Source organism: Rhinopithecus bieti, unplaced genomic scaffold, assembly GCF_001698545.2.
Source record: "Rhinopithecus bieti isolate Rb0 unplaced genomic scaffold, ASM169854v2 scaffold_67091, whole genome shotgun sequence".
Taxonomy (NCBI): domain Eukaryota; kingdom Metazoa; phylum Chordata; class Mammalia; order Primates; family Cercopithecidae; genus Rhinopithecus; species Rhinopithecus bieti.
Genome location: NW_016825031.1, coordinates 6,082 through 14,540, shown reverse-complemented (window position 1 = coordinate 14,540; position 8,459 = coordinate 6,082). Strand labels below are relative to the sequence as shown.

Here is an 8,459-nt window from a genome sequence, read left to right as displayed (position 1 = left end):
AGAACAGTCTTCAGACCTAGAAAGGACTTGAGGAGTCCCAGAGAGGAGCTGCATGGTCTGAACCATTTGATTCTCAGGACAGAATAAGTAAAAACAATTTTAACCATGAAACCATGCAGATGTTCACATTTTGGATAGGGTAAGGTTAATGCCATTGTCAGAGGAAAAACTTTTGGCCATCACAGGATGGGAGAGAAAGTTTGAGTTGTAAAGAATACTCCAATGCCATTTAAGGAAACAGGTTCTTCTGCCCCTATCTTTGGAATATTTAAGGCTAATTTCTTAGTTTTTGATATCATAAACATTTCAAACTATTTTGTTGTAAGAGCCATTTCAAACAGTTGACTACAATTTCAAAGCAATTACATGAGAGTTATACCAATAGAATTTTTAAGTTGCCCATAGTCCTATATCCCTAACAATTATGTTCATGCTTGCATGTTCTCTTTTCATCTTTACTGTGTGCATACTTTCTTAGTAATGACATGTAGATGTTTTTTAAGCAGGAATAATTCTCAAGATAATTTTGTATGGTTCCTTTTTTCCTTTTAAGATGTGTATTGGGTGGAGGAGCATTATGTGTGAAACTTCTCACAAAACAGGTGATTATTTTCTTATAATACCCAATTTTCACCCTCAATAGAGTGTTTTGATTATGTAAGTTAGATTGTAAGTAGAAGGTTCTCTTAAAGAAATTTTAGTGTTTTTTTTTCATAGCCCCTACTTTCGAGGATGAAAAACGTAAACCAGTAGAATGAAATTGTACTTGGTGCTGAATCTATGCCAGGATAGGCATTAAGAGTTTCCTCTATTTAAGGTTCTAATTTGCTCGTGTTGGGCACTTAGAACATCAGGTTGTTGTTTTTTGTGAGATTCTGGAAATGGTTCCATTTTACTTTTTCCCCTTGACTCTAGACTTTTTAACACTGATCTGCTGCTGTTGAGGCATATGAGGCTTGGGTAGTCCTCGTTCTGATAAATTCCCGGATTTCACAGAAAGGCTGCCTTCTGCCATGAGGACACATTGATATAAAAGTTTGAGAGGTACTGGTGCACTTCTTCACACTAACAGACGTGTGAGGATGTATGACTCTAAACCACAAGGCATCCAGTTCCTGCCTACTTAATGTTTAGTTTTCTACCTCTGCCTCTGGTTTTTGTCCCTGGCAGTTGCTGATTCTTGGTAAAACCCCAGAGCTTGGAGTCAGAAGACTGAGTTTCAAAGTTCCAGTATCGCCTTTTTCTTTTCTTCTTTTTTTTTTTTTCCTGTCCATGTCAATCCCTCTCAGTTACTAAATGATTGTGACAACAATGTGTACAGTTGTTGGTCTCATTAAATCAGATAGTGTATAAGAGTATTTTGTAAAAACTGTAAAGGAGGATGTGGCTGTAGGAGCTGATGGTTCTCATGAGTATTACTGCTCTTCTTTCCCACAGTTTAAAGAATATTGGCAGAGAAACAGCCCTGGTGGTCCAGCAGGAGCGAAGAACAGGAAAACAAATGGCAGTAGCCCTGAGACAGCCACTTCTGGTGGTTGCCACTCACCTGCGGATGTGAGTCTTGGCTGACCAGGCTCCTGCGGGCAGGGGGCACAAGGGGCAGTAGAGGGTAATTGCTAAGATTGTGGATGGACTGTTGGGTCCTGGTTCAGAACTCTGGGTTTGAATCCTGCCTCTCTGTCTGCTAGGGATAGGATTTAGGGGGAGTTGCTTGAGCTCTTTGGGCCTCTCTTAGCACATGTGTATAATAGAGGTGGTGTTATTGTTTGACTTCCATTTGTGAGGTTTAAATGAGATTTGTTAGTGTTTTATGTTAATCCCTAGTACATGGCCTGCTGTAAACACCCAGGACACCAGGATATGGTCATTGCTGTTCGATTTTCCTCATCCCCAGTCTCATGGGGAAGCCAGGACAATGAGAACAGCCACTTGCCATCAGGAGTCACTGAAAGGGCCCCAGGGTGGGATGGTGGGGAGATAAGAACCATGAGAGAAGTTGGCACAAAGGGGTTATGGGACAAAGGGTTCAAGATAGGCAGAAAAGAAAATGTTGCCAGTTGATGGGGAAGAACGGAAGTCAGAGGGCTTAGACACAGAGGGACAGAACATCTCCATGTGCACTCTCATCTCTTGTAGTCAGCAACAGGTATCGACGGAGAGGGCCCTACGTCATCTGCACCCCTCAAGGATCTGGAGGTAAGAGGCTCTGGGCGGAGGTGCAGTGACCCCGCAGGGCAGCCCTCCAACCTCCTCCCACAGCGGGGAGTGGGTGCCCCTCTGCCAGCTGAGTCAGCCCCACACACCCCAGCCCTGATTGTTCTCTCTACCTCTCCCCCACTCCTCCTCCACCTCCTCCTCTCTGCATGCGCCTCAGAGCCCGTGCCAAGAACTACCAGCAGCCCTGGACTCGAGGTCCGTCAAAATCAGTCGACTGAATAACACCATCAAAGCTTTGGTAAGAGTCCAGTGGGGTCCCCTGAGTCCAGGCTGCCAATCCTGGGCTCCAGTTTCCTCTTGGGGCTCTGAAGAAAGGGGCTGGGGGCCCTGGTGCAAAGGGCAAATAGGGAGCTGAGGCACCCAGACCTCACCTGGAGGGACCCCAGAGCATGCAGCATGGCTGTTCTTTTGCTGCCCTCTTTGCTGACTGTCTCCTCTCCACACACCCCTGCTCTAGTCCTTGCTACACACGCCCTGGGGTTGTGGCCTCTCGGGGGAGTGCGAGCCTGACTGGTTGTCAGGGGCCCCGTATTTCTGCCATGACTCAGTCCCTAATTTGCTCTTTGATTCTGGACAAGTCGCCTCTGCTTTCTGGACTCGTGTTTCCAGAGGAGGTGATGAGTATTAAAGGTGTCTGTTAGTTCTGAGAGTCCGAGATGTAAAGTCTCCCTAGAACGGAAACCTCAGGGCCAAGGGCTCCTGTCTGTCCTTTTCCGTCCTATATATACTGTGAAGAACCGTACCTGGCCGGTTCGTGCTCAGTAAATGTTTATTGAATGAATGCACTTTACTAAATCACAAGCGGGCAGAAGGGGGGCCTTTCTCAAACTCCATCTCTAGAGGTTTATGTTCCTGTCCTCTCAAGAGATTCCACATTCAGACTTTGAGTTCTGTGGCTGTGAGTGAAAACCAACAGAGACCCAAATCCTCTGTCCTTGGGAGCCTGAGGAGAGTTGACCAGTTCGTGTTGCCATTGGGTCTGAGAACTTTGCCTTTAAAATCCATTCCTGGGCCTGCCTACTGCTTCCCGGCCTGGGGAATAGAGTTGAGGGGGCCGCCCTCCGTCATCTTAATTTGACTCTCCCCACAGGAACAACAGAAGAAACAAGTGGAACATCAGCTGGAAGAAGTAATGTGATTTCTTTGTTTCCTTGCGACATGACTGCTGGGTTTGGGGGGCACTCAGACGTAGAGGCCCCAGTCTCGCCCACTCCCAACCTGGGGAAGAAGGCTCACCCCTTAGATTCCACCCCATCCCCACAGGGTTCCTGATAACCTGGTCCCATGGGTGGGCCTGTCCTGGGGCAGTGGTGCCATTCTGGGGGCATGTCTCTTGCTGTGCCATCTCTGCCTCCCCCTGGTAAGAGCTCTGTCTTCCTCTTTCTGTAGGAAAAGAAAGCAAACATCAAGAAACAGAAAACTGAAAGGAAGCTAGAGGTGAGTGGAGGGTGTGAAGTTTTCTCCTGTCCTCCGGAGAATGTTTCTTTTCTTCTCTTCCAGCACTTGCTTGGCTTTTCTCCCAAAGGTTCAAATCCAGAGATTGAATAGACAGATAGAGAAACTAAATACGGACATGTATCACACGGAACGTTCTCTCAGATACTTTGAAGGTGGGAATCTGGGCACCCTGTCATCCTTCAACCTGGCACTTTGAAAGGTCTTTAGGGAGAGTCCTTTGGGCCCCATCTCAACTCTCTCATTACAGAAGAGTCCAAGGATCTGTCTGGCCACCTGCAACATACAGTGCTGTGTATAGGAGAGTTAGAGCAGGCTCTCTCTGCTGTCCCCGCCACACAGGAGGAGAAGGAGATCAGTGTGAGTTCAACCATCTGCCCTGTCCCCTGGGAGCCCAGCTTCGCAGATGGAGGAGTGAGCCTAAAGGTCCCTTCGGCAGGATGGAGTGTCCTGCCCAGAAGGCAGCATGGCCATTTCTTGCTGCTTTTGTGTCTGGTTGTTAGAGGCAGCCTGGGGAGGAGTCAGCTGCTGTGGGTGAGTTGGGGGGTGCAGTTGGGAGCGAGCACTGGATGCAGAGCTTGGAGGCCAAGTGCCTGCCCTGCCCTTACCTGGCTGTGGTCTTGGCCAAGTCCTAGGTGGGGTATTGGGTACTTGTACTGTGAAGGTACAGAAGAGTGAGTACCTTTAGTATGTTACCATTTCTGTAGAGAGGAAACTGTGTGTGTGTGTGTGTGTGTGTGTACATACTATGATAATATACATAAAACATGTCTGCAAGGTTCACAATAAACTCAGGAGAGAGCAACAGGGTGGCTGGGAGATACTTCCCTTCTTTACCTTCTGAGTTTTGGACTATTCGAATGTATCATCCTTTCAGAAAGTAAACAAAAGATTAATTGTCCCCTTCCTATCTGTGCCCCCATCCCCAGCAAGAAAAATGGGCTTAGAGAATCAGATAGACCTGGGTGTTCAAATCCCAGCTCTGCCTAAGTGATGTTAGGCAAGCACTTAACCTCAAATACTCCATGTTTTTTCATCTACACAATAGAGGGAATCATAGTAACTGTCTCCTGTGGTGGTTGTGAGGATTAAATGGGATTGCTAGCATGGTACCTGGTGAAGCACTCCATAAAGGTTCAGACAGTGGTAATAATAACAATAATAATGATAGCAATATTATCTGATCTCTCTGGGCCTCTGTTAGCCAGCTGTAAATTCGATCTCTTTCCCTGTCCCTTCCAACTTTACTGAGTTCTTTTAAAAACCAGACCACAGACTTGGAAATGCCTTGATCTTTACTGACCGAGTTGTATATTGAGCCTAGCCCTAGCCCTTTTAAGGGGCACTGTGTGGTATGGCCTGAGCTCACCAGATGGAAACTTCTCACTCTTCACCATCCAGTTCTCAAGCCGCAGTCAAGCACTTATTGAATGGCAGTTAGAGCAGTCCATACAGGAGAAGGCACGGCTGAAAAAACGCCTGACACGGGTGAGGTTTTGCAGAGGGAGAGATGTGGAAGGAAAATGATCCCAGTGGCCAGGAGCAGGTGAGGACCAGTGACAGCCCTTCCTAACTTCTGTGCCCATTCTTGCAGATGAGGGAGTCGCTTAAACAAGCCCAGCTAGAGAGAGATGAATATGCTCAACGTCTAAAAGGAGAGAGGGCCCGGTGGCAGCAGAGGATGAGAAAAATGTGGCAGGAGGTGAGGTCTGACCATTCAGCTCTCCCACCTTAGATCGGTCACTGGATCTTTCTAAGTGTCTGTAACATGGGAATAGTACAGCCAGAGGTGGTCATGGGTCTGGGTCTTGTGGAGATGGGGACAGAGAGGGAGATGGTAGCCATCAGCCACCAGCCCCTCTCCAGGGCCCTTTATCCCTGTGCTTTGGGCAGGTTTGCATGTTGAAGAAGGAGAAGAAGCATGATACACATCAGGTAGAGAACCTGGAGAGGAGCTTGTCCAAACTCAAAAACCAGATGGGTAAGATGGGGTGGCGTGACCTGGGAGCAGGCCTGGCATCAGAGGGCTGTGGGGGGGCTTAGAATGCCCCACGGAGGTGGGTGGATGGAAGGGCTTTGAGGCAGAGGGAAAGAGGTCTGTGCCAGGAGACGGCAAGTCTTGTCATCTCCATGAGTCTCAGTGTCCCCATCAGCACAGAGGGCCCGTTGTCAGCCACCCACAGTGCTCTCCATCTGAAAGTGGTTGGAAGATTGGCTACCATCCGGGTGCGAGGAATCATTAGCAGTGAGGCCAAGTTTGGGGAGCCTGAGAGGAGCTGTGCACCAAGAGGAGGGTTTTTTTTTGTTTGTTTGTTTTGTTTTGTTTTGAGAATCCAGAGGCCCTTGTTGTCTGCTTCCTTTCTCAAGCTGAACCCCTGCCCCCGGAGCCCCCAGCAGTGCCCTCTGAGGAGGAGCTACAGCACCTGAGGAAGGAACTAAAGAGAGTGTCAGCAGAGCTCCAGGCCCAGGTGGAGAACAATCAGCGTGTAAGTCTCCTAAACCGGGGGCAAAATAAGAGGCTTCGGGAGCAGGAGGAGAGGCTTCAGCAGTTGGCTGAGCCACAGAGTGACTTTGAGGAGCTGGTGCGTTGCCCTACCTAGGGAGCCTGCCTTCCTCCCTAGCCCTCCAGGCCTTTGTTTCCCCACCTGTAAAATGGGGCAATGTAGCCCTCATGTGAAATGTTACTTCTAAAACCACCTGTGAGCCAGAGCCCTGCTCTGGTGGCTGTGGGAGAGAGAGGATGATTTTTCTAACCTGCCTCCACCCTTCCCGGTGCCATGGGAGGCAGACACCAAGTTCTGGGGTCTCCAGCTGCAGTGGGTGGCTGCTGATTGCTTCTCTTTGTCCAGAACAACGAGAACAAGAGCGCACTGCAGTTGGAGCAGCAAGTAGAGGAGCTACAGGAGAAGCTGGATGAGGTGAGGGAGATGGTAACCTCTGCCCCATCCAAGAAGGGCTGGGAGGCGGGCACCAGCCTCTGGGGAGGGGTGTGCCAGGCCAGAGACAGCTCCAGCCTGGGGGCAGGTGACACCAGCCACTTTATGGACCACCTGGAGGAGAAGGTGAACCTGAGGGAGCAGGTGGAGAAACAAGAACTTTGATTCATCCAGTACTGGAGAGAGAGATGCCATCAGTGAGTGGGAGGCCAGGGCACGGCATGGGGAGCTGCAGGGCCCTAGGAGGGGCCCCAGCGTCTGAGTCCTGTTCTCCTGCAGGAAAGTTCATCACCTTATAACAGAGCCAGGGGCCAGTGCCAAAGATGCAGCAATGGGAGGACAACATCATCAGGCTGGCCCAGCACAGGGAGGAGATGAAGGTAGGGTGTGCAACATCTCTGTGGGGGTGGGCGTGGGTGTGAGGGTGGGTGCCGGCAGCGGCGTGACAGCTGAGCACCCCTCCGTCCAGGTGAAGCTGCTGGCGCTCTAGGAGATGCTGTTACAGCTTGTGGTGACTACAACAAGGAGAACCACAAATTCCTGGCCACTGCCCAGAACCCTGCTGATGAGCCTGGTCTAGGAGCCCCAGTCCCCCAGGAGCTTGGGGCCGCCGACAAGCCTGGTGGTGAGTAGAGCCCTCAGGCGGGGTGGGCAGGCAGGAGCAGGGAGTGCTGGCACTGCACTCAGATCCCCACCTCCAACTCTCCAAAGATCTTTGTGAGATGAGCCTCACCGACAGCGTGGAGCCTGCACCAGGAGAGGCCAAGGAGGGTTCTCCCCACGACAACCATACTGCACAGCCAGTCTGCACAGGAACACCAGGAGCACCCAGGCTTGGGCAGCAACTGCTCTGTGCCATTCTTTTGCTGGGCTTGGCTGCAGAGAAGAAGGAGATAAACATCACAATCATCAAAGAGCTGGTCAAGAAACTTTTTAAGAAGAAACAAACTTATGGGGTTAATCTCCTACACAATCCATTTACTTCATTTGCATGTTAGAGCTACTCATGATTATTTGTGTTTCTAATTTATGTTTTATTTGTAAGAAGTTAAAGAGAGTGGGTCTCTGTGGCCTTCACTGAGGTTCACTCTGGCATCCTTTAGCATTTTCTTTTTTAATTTCATAATTGTAGGTCATTAGCATGCATATGGAGTTTGCCCTCACGTGGTGGGAGTTCAAACACCCAAAGACCCACTGTTTGCACAAAACTATTCTCGCTGGTTTGGCATAGGCTGCCATGCTTTTTAAATGTTATTACAGCATGTATGTTCATTACAGAATTCAGATAAATTTTCCTTATATTGTGCTATTGTTTGATCTAATCTTAATCACAGTAAGGTCTTCATTCGCTCAATATGTGGTTTACCCCCAAGTGTGCACTGTTGATTACTTTGTAATATATGCCACCATGAGTACTGACATTAGAGTTGTTTAAAGGCCGAGAACTGGAAACAGACTTTCCCCCATTTTGTGTGTACTGGTGATGGGAGTAATAACGTTTTGGGGGAGCTTTTTAAATCTCGCAGAAGAAGACAGTGGCCTGCTCCGGCAGGTACGTGCGGGACAGAGTGTGTTTCCTTTGTTCCGGTGCCAGGAATGAGCGCTGTACTATGGTAGTTCCCTTAGGATTTGTGTGCGCTCTGGGCTCATGAAGATACTGCATCACGAGCTGCAGCAGTTGTACTCTTCCGATGACCTAAAAAGGGATTATTTCTGAGGAATGAAAGGTTCGCATCATTGACTGTGGATGTGGAAAACCTTTCCTAGCTTAGAGCATTTGTATCTATAATATATTTTAAAGTCAGAGTTCATGTTACCTGTTTTAATTACATGACTACATACATGTCCCAG

At 48.9% G+C, this 8,459-nt stretch overlaps 1 pseudogene; it reads left to right on the top strand.

Annotated features, from left to right (window-relative positions):
• Window positions 1-553: 553 nt before the first annotated feature.
• LOC108522525 (golgin subfamily A member 8C-like) lies at window positions 554-7,985 on the top strand (annotated as a pseudogene).
• Window positions 7,986-8,459: the final 474 nt, after the last annotated feature.